The sequence below is a fragment of the Micropterus dolomieu genome, linkage group LG08, assembly GCF_021292245.1.
Source record: "Micropterus dolomieu isolate WLL.071019.BEF.003 ecotype Adirondacks linkage group LG08, ASM2129224v1, whole genome shotgun sequence".
Taxonomy (NCBI): domain Eukaryota; kingdom Metazoa; phylum Chordata; class Actinopteri; order Centrarchiformes; family Centrarchidae; genus Micropterus; species Micropterus dolomieu.
Window position 1 is genome coordinate 30,312,714 of NC_060157.1, and position 21,701 is coordinate 30,334,414.

The window sequence follows — 21,701 nt, forward strand, 5'->3', positions numbered from 1 at the left end:
CTCTTTTTCCTATTTGTAGTGGAGATGAGTGGTACCCGGTGGGGTCTTCTGCTGTTGTAGCCCATCCGCCTCAAGGTCGTGCGTGTTGTGGCTTCACAGATGCTTTGCTGCATACCTCGGTTGTAACGAGAGGTTATTTCAGTCAAAGTTGCTCTTCTATCAGCTTGAATCAGTCGGCCCATTCTCCTCTGACCTCTAGCATCAACAAGGCATTTTCGCCCACAGGACTGCCGCATACTGGATGTTTTTCCCTTTTCACACCATTCTTTGTAAACCCTAGAAATGGTTGTGCGTGAAAATCCCAGTAACTGAGCAGATTGTGAAATACTCAGACCGGCCCATCTGGCACCAACAACCGTGCCACGCTCAAAATTGCTTAAATCACCTTTCTTTCCCATTCTGACATTCAGTTTGGAGTTCAGGAGATTGTCTTGACCAGGACCACACCCCTAAATGCATTAAAGCAACTGCCATGTGATTGGTTGATTAGATAATTGCATTAATGAGAAATTGAACAGGTGTTCCTAATAATCCTTTAGGTGAGTGTATAATGGCCTTCTGAAAAAAGCCCCCTGATTCATTACATGCCTTGTGCTGAACATTGACTTCACCTCGTCGGTGTAAACAGCATTGACAATAGCTATAATGTCACGATTACGCTTTTCCATTCTCCCCCCTCCTTATGTTTTCTCAGTTTTCCCTTCCCTGCTGTCTCTGTCAGTTTTAGCTGTCATGTCCTGTCTGTGTGTGGGTGTGTTTGTGGGCGTGTCTGGCTCTGGGTCCTGGCTCGTCACCACCTGCAGCGTCTCGCACCTGTGGCTCATCAAGCAATCAACCCATGCAGTGAAATACTCTGTTTCATCTTCCACTCTTCACCAGTTAGTCAGTTTACCTCCTGTGTTACCTCCCGTGTGTTGAGACTAGGGGTATGGAAAATAGTTGATTTTTAGATGCATCACGATGCGGACTTGGACGATTATGAATCGATTCACAAATGTCAATAATCGATTATCTAGAGGTTAATTGTTAATCGTAATGTTGACGAAACGAAAAAGGCGGAATTCGGAAATGTAGCTCCGGACCGTCTCTACGGTGCAAACAATGCAGACGTGGGGTTCTCCCTGTTTAGCACAGACAGCTGTTGAATGAGTGACTGCCGCAGGAATCGTATTGTTTACATTTATTCATTTAGCTGACGCTTTTATCCAAAGCGACTTACAATTGCTATACATGTCAGAGGTCGCACGCCTCTTGAGCAACTAGGGATTAAGTGTCTTGCTCAGAGACACATGGTGGATGTCTCACAGTGGGAATCGAACCCAGGTCTCCCACACCAAAGGCAAGCATCTTATCTATGCACCATCACCACGCCATCACGATCGTTGCCCTGATAATCGAATCGTGAGGCCAGTGAAGATGCACAACCCTAGTTGAGACGCTGCCTGCCTGCCTACATGCCTGTTTGCTTGCCTGCCTATCGGTTTGCCCTGAACCGCGTTCATGCTACACACACACAACATATAATTAAGGTTAGGCCTATTCATGGGTACAGATGACATCACTTCTGAGATGCCCGCCACCATTTTTGTGTCTGAGACTTTTCTTTATGTCTATGGCCAAGATGGCAACAAACACAGAGCACCTAAATGAGACTGAAAACAAACGATATTTGGAAATAACATTGATTATTGGTTGTGATCCATATATGTTACTTCCAACAGTATTTTGTCCCATAAAATCTGCGTCTGCCCCAACTTGCTTTTCCTGACATTTATATTTATCTTATACACAATCCATCCCCATACACCGGAGATAGCCCAAAGGCTTTCAAGAGTACAGATGCCTATCAATACACCGTGGCAGGATGGGTGAACGATATGGCATCTGGAGACAAAAAATATGTTTGTGATCACAGGAAATGTAAGTGAATCAATTATCAACCGTATTATTTTGGTATTTGTCAAGTCTAGAGTAGTCATGCTAGCTAGTGAGTTATTAGCTAAGTGGCTAACAGCTGCTTGGCTAACGTTAGCGCTCTAGCTTGCAGCTAACTAATGTTAGAGGCCCTTTTGTTGTTGTTTTAGAACTAGATGCTACTTTTCATGTAGACTGGGTTTTCATCCAAGTCCTTTGCATATTTTATGCACTTTAATGAAATATCAGCTATTACAAAAATGCGAGTTACTGCATTTCAATCAGCTGTAGTATGTAAATAATAAACATTCTCCTAATCAAAGAAGGAGTAGTGCACAATGGTCAGTTAAATTTTGAATGGAATCCCAGCTGGTGATGGCCACATGCCTTTTCTAATCTTTAAAGAAACAGACTACCACACAAGTTCAATTAAACAATAGTTATTCAGGATGCTGCATTTTTCACTTAAATCGTAAATCGTTCCCAGGTTCCGAACACAAAAAAAACAAGTCCATGGATAGTGGTGCAGGAGACAGTGGTGATGGCACATTGTACATGCATGGCCAGGTTGGGACAGGTGTGTTTCCACGCTGTGGTACTGATTTACACAGTTTTGGCTGCTGTTGACAAGAGAGAAGGACAGACATGCACTGAGAAGCCATGCTCATCGACAAAGCCAAGCACAAAAAAAGTTAAGTATGATTAGTTGTCTAACATTTTTGCTAACCAAGAGCAAGTTGCAACTCAAGACCATTTGCAGCACATGAGACCATCCGCCGATGAGTTCAAGCTCTTCTGTGCACAACTCCACCAAAGTGAAGACCAAGAGGCAAAGCCCAAGAAAAGTGCAATCCTGTCAGGCATCGAAGGCCATTCCTTCAGATACATGCCCAAGACTGTACACTCGGATCTGCCAACACTGCTGACCACTCTCTAACATCATCTAATTCACTAAGAGTAGCTGCATAGTATAGTAGATAGTTCAATAATTTTTTGATTGTTTGTTAGTTGAAGAAAAGACCAGGGAACAGAGAAAGTCAAGAGTGGGGTTTGATCAGAGAGCAGGAAAAGTTACTGCATTGTCATTCTATGAGGCAGCCAGGATAGAAATATCTTCTTCTTTGATTGAAGAGAGAGAGAGAGAGAGAGAGAGAGAGAGAGAGAGAGAGAGAGAGAGAGAGAGAGAGAAAAAATATATATATATATTTACTTTTGTGTTGTTTTCATCAGATGAGGTCTTGAAAATGAGGACACTGCCAGAGAGTTGTACCTGATGGTGATGCAGGATCTCCATCCAGACCTCAACTTTGCTGCATCAGAGCTTATCATCAACCCAGAGCTGCCATGGATTGGAGCATCACCAGATGGTGTGGTGACCTGTATTTGCCATGAGCCAGGCATGTTAGAGATTAAGTGTCCTTTCAGTGCAAAAGGTCGCACTCTAAGTGAATGTGTCAAAGACTCATGGTTCTGCCTGTCACTGGGGAAGGTGTGATGAGCCTAAAGCTAGATCACACTTACATGTATCAAGTGCAGGCCCAAATGCACGTAGCAGAGGTTACAGACTGTGATTTTGTTGTGTGGACACCTTAAGAGCTTTTTATTCAGCAGATCCTGTTTACCGGCACATTTTTTGATGAGGCATAGTTGAAGGTGGTTAACTTCGTTAAAACCAGGATACTACCAGAGTTGTTGGGTAAATGGTTTACTGTGCCACGCAGGAAGTAAGCAGCACATGTCAGACACTAGCTGTCAGGATCGCTGGGTGTGCAAAGCAGGGGAGAGCCCAAACGCATGACACTGTGAGCTGAGATTGAGTTCCGGGGTTTATTAATCCCAAGCATGACAAACAGAACTCCCAGGTACAGGAAACTGGTAACATCCAAGAGCAGCAACTTAATACAACAGGGTATACATGCGACATCCAACAGGACTGACATGAGACAATGACCGGACAGGGAATGAACAGAAACACCAGACATTTATACACAGTGATTAACGAGCAGGGCGGGAGCAACACAGGTGACTGGGATCAGGGTTAACGAGGCAGAGAGACAGAAGGGAAAACAGAGACTAGCAGGCAGGCCGATTACTGAGGGGGGAAAAGACAAAACACAAGTTACTCAACACTAAACATCAGAGTAATATAAACAAACGGACAGATCACAACAACAAGGAACACAGACAGAAGCTAAGACTTGAACAGAACTCAGGACAGACATGGGCAAAACACAGAAGTACACAGACCAGGAGTAAACACTTAAGACATGAACTAAGGCACAGGACTAGGAACACAGACATGGAACAAAAACCCAGACTCCGCAACAAGACACACAGACTGAAACCCAGACACGCTAGGGACAGGATCGTGACACTAGCTATCTAAACTAATCTCTGTGGTCTCATATACTAATATGTACCTTCCAGTAGATCAAAAGGGTGACATATTTAAAACCGTGTGTGTGTAGTAGATGAACACAATCCCACTGGTAAAAAAAATATACTAATAACATACATGTTAATTGTGTTCAGGTTTTGAATCAAACAAAGTGGTTTTGTCAATTAAATCTCAGTGGCTACCTTGAATTTTTGTTGGCCTACTAAGTCATTTAAATGATATGTATATATGTTTCATAACTATATGTGGTTTGAATTGTTGTAACAAAGTAATAAGACGTTTTTGCTAGAATAAAACTATGGCACAAGCACCGTCATACCACTTCCAAAATAAGGTGTAACTGGCATATCTTTGAGCAATTTGTCTTAGAGACACACCTGGAATGTCACTGACTTAATGAAAACATATCTTATGTGGTTTTAAACTCCCCTGTGGTCCCCTATGTTGACAACTCTTGTTTGCAAGATACTATGTGACCCATTTTACTGTGAGATTACACATCTGTCAAATGTCTTGTATATAAATGATGCTGTCCAAGTACAAATGAAGCTTGATCTTTGCTCAGTAGTACATTATTAATATTAGTAAAATTCTGAAAAAAACCCACTTTTTTCTTTTGTCTTCATAGTCACGTATTTGTGTACACATTCATCTGACAACACTGAATCATACATATTCAAATACCATAGATTGTGCAGAAAATAATAACATATAATACTTGGTTCTGCATTGCATTTCAGAGCTTACAGGAGTATTTCGACTGCAATAGAACCAAGTAACTAAAACTGGAGGGGTATTACTTTAATAAATGATTGCCTTGAGGTGGAATATTTCAATGTATCCACTTCACACAACTACTGCCTGTCTAATCTCTGGGGACCAAAGATGGGCAAATATTATATTAAATATTATTAAGGGCACAGCACACTGTCACCATCTTGTCGAGGGATGTCCTTTAGTGACTCCTTGGCAGAGCGACAGTGAGATGGTGGTCTGAAGGAGGGTGTATTTGTTTCTGACCAGCCCAATGACTCTTTCCACATGGATCCTGACAGCATCAAGTCCCCTTGTTGCTTCTAGTTCCAGTGGATGCAGTTGTTTCTTGCCTTTGGTGAATGCTGGTATTTTCAACTGTGCACAAAAGAGGCCTAGTGTATCTTTGACACTGAAGCCTCTATCTGCAAGAATTACATCTCCCAATGATAATTTCTCAAGATATCCACAGTTTTCTGTTATGTGCTTGTCGCTTGTGCGTCCAACCCAGCCATTTGACACATAGGATATAACACCTTGTGGTGTTATTGGTATCAAGCATTTTACAGTGTTGTGATGCTTGTACTGAGAGTATGTCTGCTATATTTAATTAATTGCATAGAGAGAAAGGTAGGTGTAAAACTATTGGATTTAATAACTTTTTAACAAATAAAGAGGTAAGTAATTAAATAACGTTTTACTACCATTTCCCATACTGGGCCTTGGACAGGTAACACTGACGTTAGGTCACTTACAAGCATTGGATTGAATTTTTGAGTGTAGGGCAAAAATATGTAGGGTCCTGAATAGTTGTAAATTTGAGACTAACATCATCAAGATAACAATGTAATGTGAGCTAGCTTTCTACACAGTCTGAATTTAACATTAATTTAGCTAACATTAAAATAATGCAGAAACAGGCTAATGGTGTGTTTAATTTGTTGATACTGCTAACCATGCTTATGTGTTTTATATGACAAATGGAGCTAACGTTAAAAGACAAAAATTATAATTAACTAAGCTAGATTGAGTGTTTACCGGAGACAAAGGCTATGTCCGAAATCCCCACTCATTCACTACTCCATACCCCCTATGTAGGGAGCTGTATTTAGAGCACTATATAGTGAGCTCACTCACATTGTTAAAACAACACTTTCAGACACTACTCCGATCATTATTTCGGCGCCGTTAATTACGTCATTGCCGTCGGACAATCAGTTTTTTTCTATCAGCGCAATGCATGATGGAATATAGGGCTTGGTTAGTGACCATTGGTTTTACACTACTTTTCAAAATGCATTCTGGGATATATTGAGTGGACTATATAGGGTGTAAGAATTATCACTATACATTCAGACAGCACTACAAAATAGTGAGCTCACTATATAGTCCACTATATAGTGAGTAGTGGGTGATTTCGGACACAGCCAAACTGCTGACTGCACAATCTGGAGTTGGATGTTGGCTGCCAGTGGTCCCTTCTGATTGAAGCCAACCATTTATTCCGCTGATCTAACTCCTTTTGGAAGGAATAAAACTGTAGTTCGGTCTTGCCCTGACAGCTCAGACCACCTGCCGAGTGCTTGATCCGGGATGTTGATGGGGCAGGTCTCTGTAACGATGTGAAAAATGTAAAAATAACAATATGCTATAAATGACATGATGAATAAGAAGGACGGCTTTTTAAAATCCTCCTTTCATACAGCAAAGAAAGCAAGCTTTGAAACATCCTAATCCTTTCACAAAGAGCTCAAAGCCACTAATAAGCAGGCTTCTTGTTGCCTTTATTTCCACCTGTCAGAAAGGGGTTAATGTTGCCTGTCTCATTTATGTCATTGCCTGTATCACACAGCAAGTTATGGATTAGTCACTGGAATGTTGCCAACATGGATTTTTATTGAACTGAAAAGTCATAGGTTAGATCCTTATAACAGCCAAATTGCCTAAAGTCCAGTTGGTGTGCTCTTGATAAATAATACACCATAATCCAAGTCCTTCATGGCCCATCCAGGGAAATGAAAAGAGACGGAAGAGACTGATACATGAAGAGAATAACTCCTAAATACAGAGTGGTGATTGAAGTGCTATAATAAAACCTCCCGGGGGTTACTTAATATAACACCACAGGGCCCGGTCATTCTCACTGAATTCTTAGTTTATTCCAAGTAGGCAAATTAGCTGTGCTGTCTCCATATACACCATGAACACAGAGGAGTTGGTAAGTGAAAATATTTTTTCACTAACCTCTTATGTTCTTGTGTATACTATCAATTACCCCCAGTTTCCAGGACAGAGAGATCAGAAAGTGAGAGTAGAGGATACTGAAACTTTCACATATTATGTATAGGTAAATCATAAATTATGAATGATGAAAAATGTGGAGTTACAAAGTACATTTAACAGGGAAAATTCAACAATGCTAAAACACAAATTTGCACACACAAAAGTAATAAAAATATGATAATTCTTGACATTCCTCACCATCTCTGTGGTCTCAGGGCAAGCAAACGCCACAAGCATCACAAGCACCAGGATATATTTCTTAACATGTTTATATGTATTTTAATTTGTTTCATTAGGTATAATTTTTCGAAATTGTTCACTACCAATCAGGCTGTGTGCTACGTCACGACACACCCCTATATGGTAAGGAGACAGCTGGGGACTCAGCTCGAGACTGACAAGCTTCTTGACCAATGGGAGCAGACACTACTCCAGAGTGGAAAGCTGGGATTGGTCACTGGGGGAGGGGGAGATTATATAGGCCTATATGTATAGATATGCCTGACTGCTAAACCGTGAGGGCGGGACTAGGGAGTAGTGCAGTCTAGCTACATATGTTGATACAGATCAAAAAAACTGGACTAACAGCGTGCATGCATACGTTGTTCTTCGCGCAAACTAATGTAAGTCATTTTCCTTTCCTGTACATTTGGACGTGTCCCGGGTAGTGAAAAGTGTTGTAACGCTGTAATAGCATTGCTTTTTGTGTTGCTCTTTTTCGTTTCGTTTTGCTAAGAAGCGCTTTCAGGCACACACTCTTTTCAGGCCAGCAGCGAGTTGCTGCTGTTAACGTAGCGTTAGCTGAATGTTATTGGTCTCTAGAGGGCTGCAATATTTTGACATGCCGCTGACAAACAATGTAACGTTACTCAGCCAACCTAGACGTACTGTCATTGTAGAGAGGCCATTTCACAGCCGCTCCACTACAGTAACGCTAACATAATACTATCCACGGTGTGTGAATATTAAAGGATATTTTAGCATTGGAACGGCTAGGAGGATTCAGCTGGCGTTTTGTTGGCCAGTGTCCGAGCCCCGCGAACGTTCTGTCCGTTCATTGTGTAGAAAGGGGACGACGAAACCTCTTAAAAATGTGGCAATTGAATATGGCCGTATGTGTTGGCAAATGTAACGACTTCATATCATAAACGGTTAAAATCCTTTCTTTTATTCGATATATAAATCCTACCCATAAGCAAGCGCTTCGCTAACACGTTAAAAGTATGGTTCTTCTATGGAATCTACAAAATGCGCAGTGAAGGAGGGTAGCAAGCAGTGGAAACAATTATACAACTTGAAAGTTTTGTTTGGATGAAGTGCTACATCATGTGTAACTTGTGTGCCGAATGGCCCAGAAGTCCCGACATTATTCGCTGAAAGTCTAAAGCCTTGTTCTCAGATATGTTTACCTCTGTTTGAACAAGGCAACTATTGAATTGCCAGATTTATTGAATGATGTTTGGCGTAACAGTGTGTTCATGCAAGAAATAACGGGATGTCATCGGGGCTCTAACGTTACCCAATTAACAGTCCCCCCGACTGACCGTTAGATAGCCCAGCCTCATCACTCATCCTTTCTACTCTGTTGACAGTTTTGTTTTATATGGAGAAGTTTTTCATCGTGGGGAAATTGTTAAAAAAGCCGCCCTCAACTCAACTGGCTCGGACATTTTGGCGACCTGGCTGCAACATTTGGGCCCTCCTCTGCCTCTGAACAAAGTGAAGGTTGATATGCCACATCAGGTAAGAGAGAATTCACTAACTTGGTTAGGCACCAAAGACTGGATTAGCATTTACCGTTGACGTTATGCTAGTCGCTGCACATAACCATAAAATACCTTTTCCCTTTGTTTCCTTGCTATAACGTTACCGTGTTTACGTGCGTTGAGGTCACATGGTATTTCACATTGCAGATCTATTTCGCATTTCAGCACAACTTTTACACTAGCCTTGTCCCGGTAGTGTTTTGTGTATGGTGTTATTGTTACAGGCGGGTTCTTCCCTCCACATTCCCCATGTGTATGCCTGCCTGCAGCAGCCGGTGCGAAAACACCTGCAAATCAAAAAAACGCTGATAGGTAAATAACTTAAATGGAGGTTATTACACAGCATTAAATGAACGACTATTATGATTTCGTTTGAAAGTGGCAGGCAGATGGATGGTGCGATGTGGTGTTGCATGCCTTCCTTCCTGGTGGTTGTCAGTCTGATGTGGATGAGGCTGCTCCTCTTTGCATGCGGGAAAGACAAAAGGACAGATTGGCATTGAGCTGAGTGGAGTAGAACAGACCCGGATAGACATCAGCCACTACAGTTAGACAAAATGTTGTGTGACTCTTAGGAATCATAGACAATATTGGACAGTATGTTGAAAGTTTTGGTATTTAGGTTTATTCTATATTGTATCCTACATGTGTATTATCAGATGATAGCAACTATCAAGTAATCAGAGTGTTAAGAAAAGGCATTCTGTTTATTTTATTGTTCATACAGCAGACTCAAATCACGTTTCTTCATCATTAAGTGCTGTTTGTAGTGAATTTTCATAAGGGATTTCTGTTGATACTTCCACCCATTCCCTGGTTCCATTAATAAAAGATAAATTCACTTTTTGATTCGACTTCAAATGCATTTTATACGTGCTGAGATGCTTTTTTCTTTCCCCCATAATCTCTAGTTTTTTTTATTTGGACTTTAGCACAATGTGTAAAAGCATTATAGCTGTACTGCTGTGTTTGTAGTGCTGAGCTGGAATTACAGGGACTGTTCCAGTCTCTTTTTTTGTAGTGTTGACTCTGCAGAATATGATGAAAGACAGTGTACCTTTGGTAGATTTGAAGCAATGACAACCATGAGATTAGAAAGTTAATGTTTTATTTTGTTAAAGAAAAGGTTATGTTATTTTGCTACTTTGTGGTTTTGTTGCACTGTTTGTATGTTTACTTGTTTCTGCCCAGTTTTTGGCACATTGTGATTTTACTGGGTAGCTGCTCTCCTAAGTTGTGAGTAAACACACCATGCTACACCCTGCAATAACATATTCTCTGACCACTTCCCTCCCACTGCTGTTGGACCAAAACCTTGTATCTCCAAGAGTGCATAGTATCATGTTTTGGTAATATAGTATGTCAGCATCACCCGCTCATGTTGCCAGCTAAAGAGATATACAACATACACTGAATCCATGAAGTTTAGTTTGTCACAGTTTTAGGAATCTGGAAAGTTTAGAGGTTTTGTCATTAAAGGGACAATCACTTAGTCACTTTGCTGTGGTGATTCCTTCATCTAAAGGTTCCTCCCACCCACCTATTACCTTAGTGGGATACAAAGGGCGTTTTTCTGTAATGAGGTGCTTAGTGGAGCACATTGTGCTCAGGAGGTTTGTACTCTGCTGAGTTACAGGCAGGTTGTAAAATGATAACAGATGCATGGGGCCTCAAGGTGCAGCACACTATTTTAAAACGTAAGCTAATTCCAGGCAATATGGATTGCATGTCTGCATGTGTGTGCGTGTACTTATATACTTGTGATGACCCTCATTGACATAATGCATCCCCTAGCTTCTTACTCTAACCATAACCATCACATCTAACCTAATTCTACCCTAACCCTAATAAACCAAGTCTTACCCTTCTAACAGCCCTTTAAAGGACCGCCCAAAATGTTCTTACTTTCCAAAAATGTCCTCACTCTGTTGGTTAAAAATGTGTTCAGGTCCTCCCTATGTAGGTAGTACAAGTACAGACACATACACCAAAAATGATTGCTTTCTTTTTTTAAATTCAGTGCTCTTCTTATTTGTTTTTAAAGTGATTCAGATCTGTAACAATTAGTCGATTAATCAATAAGTCGATCGTAAGAAAATTAATTGTCTTCTATTTTGATAACCGTTTCATTGTTTCAGTCATTTTTCAAGCAAAAACATTAGCTGCTTCCAGCTTCTTAAATGTAAGGACTTGTTGCTTTTCTTTGTCATTTAGGATAGTAAAGGAAGAGTTTTTGAGTTTTGAAAGAAGCAATTTGAAGATGTCACTTTGGGCTCAATTGTGATTGTAACAATTTTTTTTTATTTCAGAGACTGAATGGTCAATCAATTAATTGTCAGAATAGGGCAGATTAATTGATAATGAAAATAATCATTACTTGCAGCCCTAAAGTGATTCTTGTAGGGATGTCTCATTACAACACAGATACAACAATTAGGCCATATACAATGAAGACTGTCACAGTTTCTAACATCTTATGTGTTGAAAGTGATCTTAGGAGCAGACATTTAAAGTGTGATGTGTCATACACCAGATGAGTCTTTGTCCCCTAGACAGTTATGGTCTTGTAAACTGTGGTTTATCAAAACCTGACTGAGCAAAATGAGTAGGAGGATGTTTTGATAATTTCAGAAAAGAGACTAGTAATTGTTTTCAATATGGGTTCAACTGGTAGGCCTATTATGGATTATAATATAAAAATTTCTGCCATGCTGTTTACACTGGTAGATCTACCCTTTAATATCTGTATGCGCCTATTGTGGTTAATGTTGCAAATCAATGAGCAGGGCTTCTTTATGGTTATATTTAATTGTTATACGATTTTTGATTAATGTAATTTTGTTTTTCAGGTAGGGTATTTAATATGCTGGATTATCCAGAAATGTTTGTGTGGTTATTTTCTCCATTGCCAATTTCTCAATTGATTTGATTCTCTAGTTTAGCTTATCAAATTCTGTCTTATGTGGTAGTAAACATATTGTACTGTTGGTTGGGCAAAACAAGCATTTCTTTATAGACCAAACAAATAATCAACCGAGAATATAATTAGGCTACAGAATATGCTGTTTTTTGCTGTTGTCCTTACAACCGTTCAGCCTGTCCTTTAAGCAGTATGGGAGTGGAGTGTTTAGAGCCTTTCCATGAGATATAGGGTACAGAGCACAGTGGTGGGTATTAGCTAGATTTGGGTAGATGGATGATTCTGTTGTCTGTCGACTGTTCAACAACAGTTGGCGATTGTTTGAGGTTCTTATCAATGTCAGTGATTTATTTATATTTGGCAAGCTGTGATGCCGGTTTGGCTAGCTCTTTTTCTGTATCAACACCGTAGATAGGGGTTTTCAAAGTTCAGACAAATATTTGGATGCTGATTTAATTTTAATCTGCACTGCTCAGATTTAGACAATCCCTTGTCAAAATCCCTTTAAGGCTCAGGTTTAGATTAAGGATGTTTTACAACAGTTGGCAATGTATAGGGATGTCTGGAGTTTAATTGGCCCTGATTCTGATCTGCCAATGCTGTCATTCAGATGCTTCTTTTCAGCTAAATGATGATTAAATATTAATCTGACACAATGAAATAACAGTTGTGGTTAGTCTGACACCTGTTTTTTCACAAGCTAGCCTACCTGATCCTGAAATACTGAATGTGCTGTTTCAAAACTTTTTAAGATTAAGCATAATTTATTGTTATGAATAAAAGGTTAACTAGGACATTTGCAACCCTTAAAAAAACAAAACATGAAGCAATCCGCTACAACGAAGATACCACTCTCATGGGGAGCTACAAAAAACGCTCAGGCCACTTACCGTTGTACAGAGTGATGCTTCTTTTACCTCATAAACAGCGTTTGGCAGAGTGTGCACAAGTACCCTTTTTGAAGTGCTAATTGCTGCATTATTTCTAAATTGGAAGTCTGAGTTCTTCTGTCATTCAAACAGCTCAGTACTCTGTTGTCTTTTCTCTTGAATTTTCCCATTGTCTGTTTAACCATGGTGTTCACACTAAAGCCTAAAGTCCACTGACTCCGGCTACATTGCATTACAGCGGCACCGTGGTTACCGGAGCTAATCGCGGCCATTCTAGTCAATACTTGTGAGTCCATCAGACGTGGCCGCACCGCATCCCAGAAGCGGCTGTCTGCTCTGCTCCACAGAGAATAGGTAGCGGGTCTATTTTTGACGCAAGTCGCTTCAAGCTGCACAGAGCAATTCTAACCAGGCAGTAAGTCAGACACAGAACAGTATAGAGAATTTGGTCAGTTTTCAAAGTAAAACACCCCGTGAAGACTCCCGATTGTAAAACAACAATAAACACAGTTAAATCAGACAAAAAAGAAACCATTTAACTACGTAGCATACTTAATCAAAGTTGAAGCACAAAAAGCAAGCACTGATTACCAAATCAACAAAATCTAAACATGTCAGCAAAATCAGGCAGACAAAATGCTCTGATTCTGAAATGCTCCTTGTGCGAAATGCAGCCTGCAAACGACGGAACGAAACAAGGTCACAGAGCTGCGAAGAAGGTAGATGAAGCACAAAAAGGACAAATTAATAACAAGTCAATAACGTGGTTCAGGCTATACGTTCTGCTGCTGAGACGCTTCCAGTGGACTTTGACACTGGGCCATGGATGGATCAAAATCGTGGCGCAGCTGTAACGCGCCGGAGTTAGTGGACGTTCAGAGTAACCAGTTTCCTTTCTGATTATTTCAAGCAAAACACATCACTTCCTGTGTGGTATAGGTTTTTCCCTCAGGAGAGACCTATCAGACATCAGGTGTATTCAATGGCAAAATGTAAAAGCTTTCATGAGCTAACCAGAGGTTGAATCACTGTTGTGAAGAATAAATCAGCACCAGAGAAGAGACTTTGTGACATTCACATTTAACAGATTTTTATTATTCCTCTAGCCCAGCGGTTCCCAAACTTTTTAGTCGTGCGAAGGAAGGGGTGGGGGATATTTTCATGACAAAAAAAACATTTCAAAGTAAGTACAGTGTGGGTGGCTCAGAGGGAGAGGGCAAGAGGTGTGTGAGTAGCCATTTCCTGTGAGCTAACTATTAATAATAACGTTTTTTAATGTTAAATTAAATTTACAAAGGAAAGTTTTCAATTCAGGTTTTTATTTCATTAAAAATTCCACAAAAAAAATTGTTGTAGTCATTACACCCCCATTACCCCAAGGGGTGCGCACACAGCCACAGTTACTCCTCTCTCCCTCTCTTTATTAATGTGAACAGGGGCTAATGAATTCCTTATGAGGGCTAATTGTGTAGCTACAACACAAATGTAGTAGATGCTCTGGTATTGTGGCCAGCCACATGTCACAGTAAACCATACAAGTAGTACTTATAGAATTGCAAGTTCTCAGGGTTCCACATCTGAATGACTCTGCGATTGTAAGCAATGGCATAGACCATAAAGATCACAGGGTTTGTGCAGCGTGTTGTGGTCTGGGGTAGCACAACATGAACACTGCCAGGGTTAGTGGTTCAATTCTCACAAGGCGAATATGTAAACCACTGGAAATGTAAGGCTGTTTGGATAATAGCGTCTGCATCAACATACAGTGCACTGCTTCTATGTTGTTTACAGAGGCATGGCGTTTTAGGAAGTTTAATTTCTTTAAATCTTTTTTAAGTTCAATTTTAGTTTTGAAGAATGTAGGATGTTGTGGGTTGAATATGTGATATACCTATGTGTAGTATTTATGCACTATAGCGTTGAACAGTTTGTTTAATAGCTGTATTTTTTAAAAGTAAAATATCAAAATGCATGGATTTTCCCTACTCCTTCACATAATCAATCCAGCCAAATCTATACTTAATTGGCTTTAAGTCTACTCAGTATTTGCCATGGGGACAAAGCTATTCCTTCAAGCACAGATCTGACACCAGCCAGCCATTCTTGTAATGCTCATCAGCGTCCATTTTACCTGTCAGGCTGACTTAAGATAAAGCACAGGCCCACTTTTCTTTTAGCAGGGTCTTTCCGGGCTTAACGTGGCCCGAGAACAGCTTAAATGCTTAAGAGTCTAAAGTCACCATCAGTCTGTCTTTGCAGAGATAACTTGGACAGCAGATCTAGATTGGTGTTAGGTGACAGTAACAAATGCTAGAATGTGCTAAAATAATAAATAGAACAGTAAAGACCTGATACAAGAAACATCTGATAGCCTAGTTCTTTACTTCTGTAAATAAAGTGAAGATGCCTGCTTTATATGCTGTAAACAACGTGTTTAAAGTGGCAAGGAAAGAAGTTGTGGAGTCACAAAACTGTGTTTCTAACCCTAACCCGCATTAAGTGTTTTGAAAAGATACAATGGATCACTGAAAGTTTGTTTATACAATATAGGATTTCTTTCTTGCACACGCCGTTAGAGAATCGAGCCCCCACATCATTATGTGCATCACATTTTTTTATTTGCATGCTGATGAGGCTAAAATATAAAGCCGTTAACAGAAATGTGAAAAACTGATTGCCTGTTATTTATTTTCCCTATTGCTCATCTGTACTCCAAGTGAGGGAAGGAAAAAAGTTTGATTTCTGAAAGGTTCTGTTAAGTCAGTATAGTTTGATCAACAGTCTGGTTTTGTCCCAACCAGAGAAGTAGAATAAGAAATTTGGCCTCAGGTTCGCAAAAACAACCCGGTCAAATCTTAAGTGTGGAACGTGCTGTGTGACATAATGGACTAGTCGTGGGAAAAATCCTTGAAATTTTACTGTCAAACTAGTAGAAACTCCAGTGTTTCCATACAAACACAGACTTAAAGGTCTGTGTTTGACGTAATCAAAGTCTGCCTGTGTTTCCTAAAATGCACAGCTCATTCACTGACTTTGATTTAATTGGAATCAGACTACCAAACACCATGCCAAGATATTTATGTCAACCTCGTCTCCTTCGCACACTTTGCCCCTTGCTATACATCTTCATACATCTTCACAACTTCACCACTTCAAAGCCAAGGGCCGCCAACTGGAACGTCTTTCAAAAAGAACTGGCTTGGAGAGGTTGGTAGGAGTTTCTTCTCTACCCGACCCTCAACCCAGCCCCCACTACTTCCAAGCTACTCACTCACATCCTATTAGGGCTTCAGCTAACGATGATATTAGTATTCGAAGCTTCGATAGATTATTTCAATGATTCATCGATGCGTCGTTTAAAAAGTACTTGTGCTTGGCGGCGCGCTGTTGCAGAGGCGACATAAGTTTTGTTTTACAGTGGACGGACGGTAACATTACAGAGTTGTTGTTTTCTTTAGCTTGAAATAATCCCATACTTTGGACACTTTCTTCTTTGTCCTTCGCTATTTTCTCTCTTCCTCCAATTTGCAAATAGCTCCATTATAATCACATCGTGTTCACAGTGTAAGCATGATGTGCGATAGTAATAAATGTCTGTGCGAAACACTGTGCTGTATAGTTATATGGATTAAACGAAGCATCGATGCAAAGAATTTGAGTCGATGCATTTTATTAGTCGATTTTATCGATTTAATCGATTAATCATTTCAGCCCTACATCCTATATCCTCATAGTCAGCGGCATGAAGGCCTCAACCTGTGTCCTTGACCTTATCCCCTCCTCCCTAGTAAAGGCCTGCCTGCCCACACTGCCCCCACTCATCACCAATGTAATCAACTCCCCCTTGTTCACTGGCCTCGTCCACCTCCCGTCCTCAAGCTCGCTGCTGTCACCCCCATACTGGACTCCACCCCTTGACACCCTGAACAACTACAGACCCATCTCCAACCTTCCTTTTCTCTCCAAAATCCTTGAGCAAGCTGTTGCTGCTCAACTCAAATCCCACCTGAACTCTAATAACCTCTATGAAACTTTTCAGTTAGGCTTCTGCTCTAAACACAGAACTGAAACTGTCCCTACTTAAAATCACCAATGACATACTTCTGTCTGCTGACTCACACGACTTCAGTACTCCATTGGCATAACTGACACTGCCCTCTTCTGCTCAGCTCCTACCTTTCTGACAGACACCAATAAATCTCCATAAAAAACTGCTAGTCCTCCACCACCCCAGCGTCCCATGGTGTCCCTTAGTGCTCAGTGCTTGGTCCCCTCCTCTTCATCATCAACATCCTTCCACTTGGACAGATCCTCTACTGTCATGGCCTCCATTATCACTGCTATGCTGATGACACTCAACTTTACTTCTCCTCCAAATCTTATCACCCAAGCCACCCACACCACCCTTACCACCAGTCTCACCGACTTAAAGTCTTGGATGCAACAGAACTTCCTCAAACTCAACTGCAACAAATCTGAAATCCTCATTATAGGCTCTAACACCCTAACCCACTCCCCCCAGACCTTTTCACTCAGTATCGATGACTCCATTGTCACACCCTCCACCCAGGTCCGCAACCTTGGAATCATCTTTGACCCCACCCTCTCCTTGCCCCACGTCAACCAGGTAACTAAAACTGCCTTCTTCCACCTAGGACTGGACAATAAAACAATAACAATTAAAGCTACAAGCAGCATTGAGCGGGCCCTCTCCCCCTTGCGTGCCTCGAGTGCAGCAGGGACTCTCGCATCGCACTCCAGCTGACACGGCTCTGGAGTTATCGATGCAAAAATCACTCAACTTTGCTTGAGGTGTCAGTTAGTTATTCGATTCAAAGTGGCTGATATCCGTTTGGGTTTTGGGTACAACTCTTAAAAAACAGCTTCCTGTTTAATTGCGAATAATTATTCACCAAGGCAAGAGTGTTTGACAAGAACTTTGAGATGGATGTGGTCAGCCTGCTATGCGGAGCAGAAATGCCTCACTATGGACATTTTTGTCCGCTAAGGTGCTGAGTGGATATGAATATGAATATGGCATAATAAATAAATTTTAAAATGTGTTCTTTCAGGATACCAGTAAGTGGCGCTATTACTATGACTGGATATTGACATGTAAGTCTCTAAGAGATTTGCTTGTGAATTTCGGGACAGATCTGACAATGTCTAGTCCATTTATATGGACTTCCTTTTTCATTGCGAGACATCAATTCAGCGTGACGCCATGGACACTCCGTTTGATCAATCAAAGAAAGCTTCGCAATTTAACATCGCAAGGCTCTTAAGATGGTGCTACCCACATTTTAGGTTGATCGGGTAAAAGCTCTAGGAGGAGTTCGTTAAAGTATGGAGGGTGTAAACGGGTTGAATTTTCATTAAAAATTCAAAATGGCCGACTTCCTGTTGGGTTTAGGGTATGGCTCCAAGAGGGTTATTTTTAAGTCTAGAGATGATACATCAGCCCACCATATTTCGTACAGCTACGTAAAATGCATGGTGGGGGCTGCTTTTTTAAAATGTTATTACCCATTTCTCCACAACCACGCTGCGCAACCATATTACACAACAGAGAACACCCGTTCTGACACGCGTGTCAAGTTTTCTCACTTCACTGAGACCATTTTTGTCCCTAAGGTGCTATGTGTCATAAACATGAAAATGAGGCATAAGTGATAATCTTCATAATCCGACCAAAATTTGGTCGGATTATGAAGATCATGAAGATCAAAGAAACTTTTTCCAAAACATGTTGTTTGTTTAGGGGTGCTATTGAGTCCCTTGGCCACGCCTGACCCCAATCACTGCAGAACATTGGATTTCCCACCAGACCTGAGGTGTGTGCAAATTTTTGTGATGATTCGAGTATCCTAAGGCCTTCAAAAATGACTTGTCCGGGGAGGGGGAAAAAAATAAAAAAAATAATCGTTGGTGCCCTGCACTTTCATGCTCAGGCCATAATAATTATCGCAATATAATTTTTCTGAATAACAATATAACAAATGTTCAATAAATATTCAATAAATGTAAAAAAAAAAATTCACTTGAATCATACACGAATTAGGACTTAATTTTTAAGATGAAAAGGCTTTTACTTGTTTTTACTCATGATAAAATCTTGTCAACAAATATGCATAATTGTTTTGAATGTTCTACCTCATTTGTGAAGGGATCCACTGTTTGGCATCAAGTGTTGAGTTTAAATCACAAGAAATAATGATTTGATACATACATTGACACATATCGTGGTAATTATCGATATTGAAAGATATTAAACTTTTTATTGTGATAACATTTTTGGCCATATTGTCCAGCCCTACTTCCACCTCAAGAACATCGCCCGCCTCCTGCCCACCTTGTCCTTTACTACTGCAGAAATACTCATCCATGCCCTCATCACTTCCAAATTTGACAAACAAACAAAATCATCAATAAACTTCAATACGTCCAGATCTCCGCTGCCCGCTTGCTCACTTCCTGCCGTCAAAGAGATCAAATCACCCCCGTCCTTAACAACCTCCACTGGCTCCCAGTTAAATACAGGATGCATTTCAAACTTCTACTCATCATCTACAAAGCCTTAAACAATCTGGCCCCTCCCTACCTCTCCGACCTCCTCACTTGCCACACCTCCACTCGTTGCCTCAGGTCTGTGGAAGCAACAACACTAAAAACCCATCAGCACAAAGCGCCGGACCTGGGGTGACGTTATAATTATTATTATGTAAGCTTCTAAAAGTCTGTTGTAACCATCACTGCCTTCGGTGTGGATAAATAGACTCAGTTTCCATTGATTTAAACTGAGGCATTTTAATTAGACTGCTGTGACAGTTAACATGAACGTGTTTTACTGCCACACTAAAAGTACGACTGGCTCATTAGTCTAGTCACTCATTAAACTTGGGACTGTGTGTGTATGGATATGTATGACTTGGTGTCCTATGGCAGTAGTTACAGATGAAACAGTATGAAAATTTCATACCACGATTACAGCAACCAAAATTGTCACATTATCAGTATTATCAAGGTATTGTAAAAATGTGCCGAAAAAGATTAAAATGTACTGGAACACCGAACACTGAAACCATTTCATCAAGTTTTATATTGAATAATACATAAACAATAAAATAACAGCTAATACCTTTTGTGAACATATGAAAACCATCTAAGTGTGCATTATCAAGATTTTATATTTTATATTATATAGGTAATACAATGACAACTGACGTAAATACAGATGAGTCTGTAGCGTTTCTCCTGTTCGGACACTTTTACAACTAATTTGATAGCTGCTGGATTTAAAATGATATGCTGGTTAGTTGACTAAACTGCATAATGTGCAGTGGATAAATAGGGTCTGCAGACACACAACGCACACAGTAGCAGAATAATGAAGTGTTTTTACAAGAGCAGCTAACACTCAGAGCTTTAGTTTAGCGCTGTAACCGAACCCAGTTATCATGGTAATTAAAATGTGCATGGTAATAATAACCATCGAGAATTTTAACATGGTTTGTCATTAAACCGGTAATTGTTTCATCCCTAGCAGTAGTGCAGATATTTGAAAGTATCTGCTCTGTGAGTTATCTAAGAGAAAGGATAGAGAGAGTGACGTACTCCCCTTAACTCCAAGAATTCAGTACAGTGTGAGAGGCAGGGCCTGTGTGATATTGAGTTGCACAAAGTCAGCATGTTTGCATTGTGGTTATGATTTAAAGCAAATCAATATTTTTATCTTAACAATGGATCGAATGACTGTGTAACAGGAAAGGGGTTTCTTGTAGTGACAAACCCACAGTGAATTTTCACCTGATTCTGTGATCCCTCTCAGCTGTGTGAGAGGGTGTTTTGACATCTTTAAGGCTAGGCCTGGACGATTTCACCTAAAATCAAAATCAAGATTAATTGAACATTTCACCTCAATTACGATTAATGAAAGATTATTTTCTTTTTGAATGTTGTTTTTTGTCTTTCACTCAATTATTAATGTCAATGCAGAACAAATGATTTTCACCCACACACTGTGTGAGCACGGTAATTCACGCTTTTCTAGCTTTCTTTCCTCATTTATCGAAGTACGTCTACGAGACAGGTGCTGTTAAAAGAGCAGCGGAGTCTTTTAACTGCAGTGCAATGTGTTTGCGTAGCGAATGAGTGGACGAGCGAATGAGAGATAACGAGCAGCAGAAAGTGACGCTGAAAGCGAGCCAGTTATAATACAGTACAGTGTAGGTCACAGTTTGTCCGTTTATAAAAGTCTGTCTCCACAACTGCTGGAAAATGAAGGGGGTTAGCGCTAGCTAACGTCTGTTAGAGGCTCTGAATTTCGGTACTTTTCAATTAATTTTCCAGCCCTATTTAGCCTGCTTTTTAGGGCCCGAGCACGACCGTGTGAGGTCCCTATTGAATCTGCTCGGATTAATTTTTTTTTTTTTTTTTTTTTTTCTTTTTTCTGCAAAGTAGGCTCAACTGACATGGCCTAAACATTCTCGAAAACTCACCAAAATTTGCAAACATGTCAGAACCGGTGAAAAATTTCGTATTCTACAAGTTTCGCACATGGGCGTGGCAAAATGACTCGCTAGCGCCACCTAGAAAATTGGAAAAAATTAGCCCCTCGTTCACGTTCAACCTACATGTACGAAATTTTCTGGGGACATGTATCATATCAAGACGCACAAAAAAGCCTCAAGAACCCATAGCCTAAAGTCAACAGGAAGTCGGCCATTTTGAATTTTACGGCCATTTTTGGATGATTTACACACTTCGTACTTTAACGA

The 21,701-nt window shown here is 40.4% G+C and overlaps 1 protein-coding gene across 2 annotated transcripts in view; it reads left to right on the top strand.

Annotated features, from left to right (window-relative positions):
- Positions 1-7,740: 7,740 nt before the first annotated feature.
- The window catches only part of LOC123974763 (vitamin D3 receptor A), a 150,508-nt gene continuing 136,547 nt past the window's right edge, over positions 7,741-21,701 (top strand). For both annotated transcript variants that reach the window (XM_046055647.1, XM_046055648.1), the window contains exons 1-2: positions 7,741-7,971; positions 8,941-9,091. The gene's annotated coding sequence lies outside the window, so the exon portion shown is untranslated. The remainder of the gene's footprint in view (positions 7,972-8,940; positions 9,092-21,701) is intronic.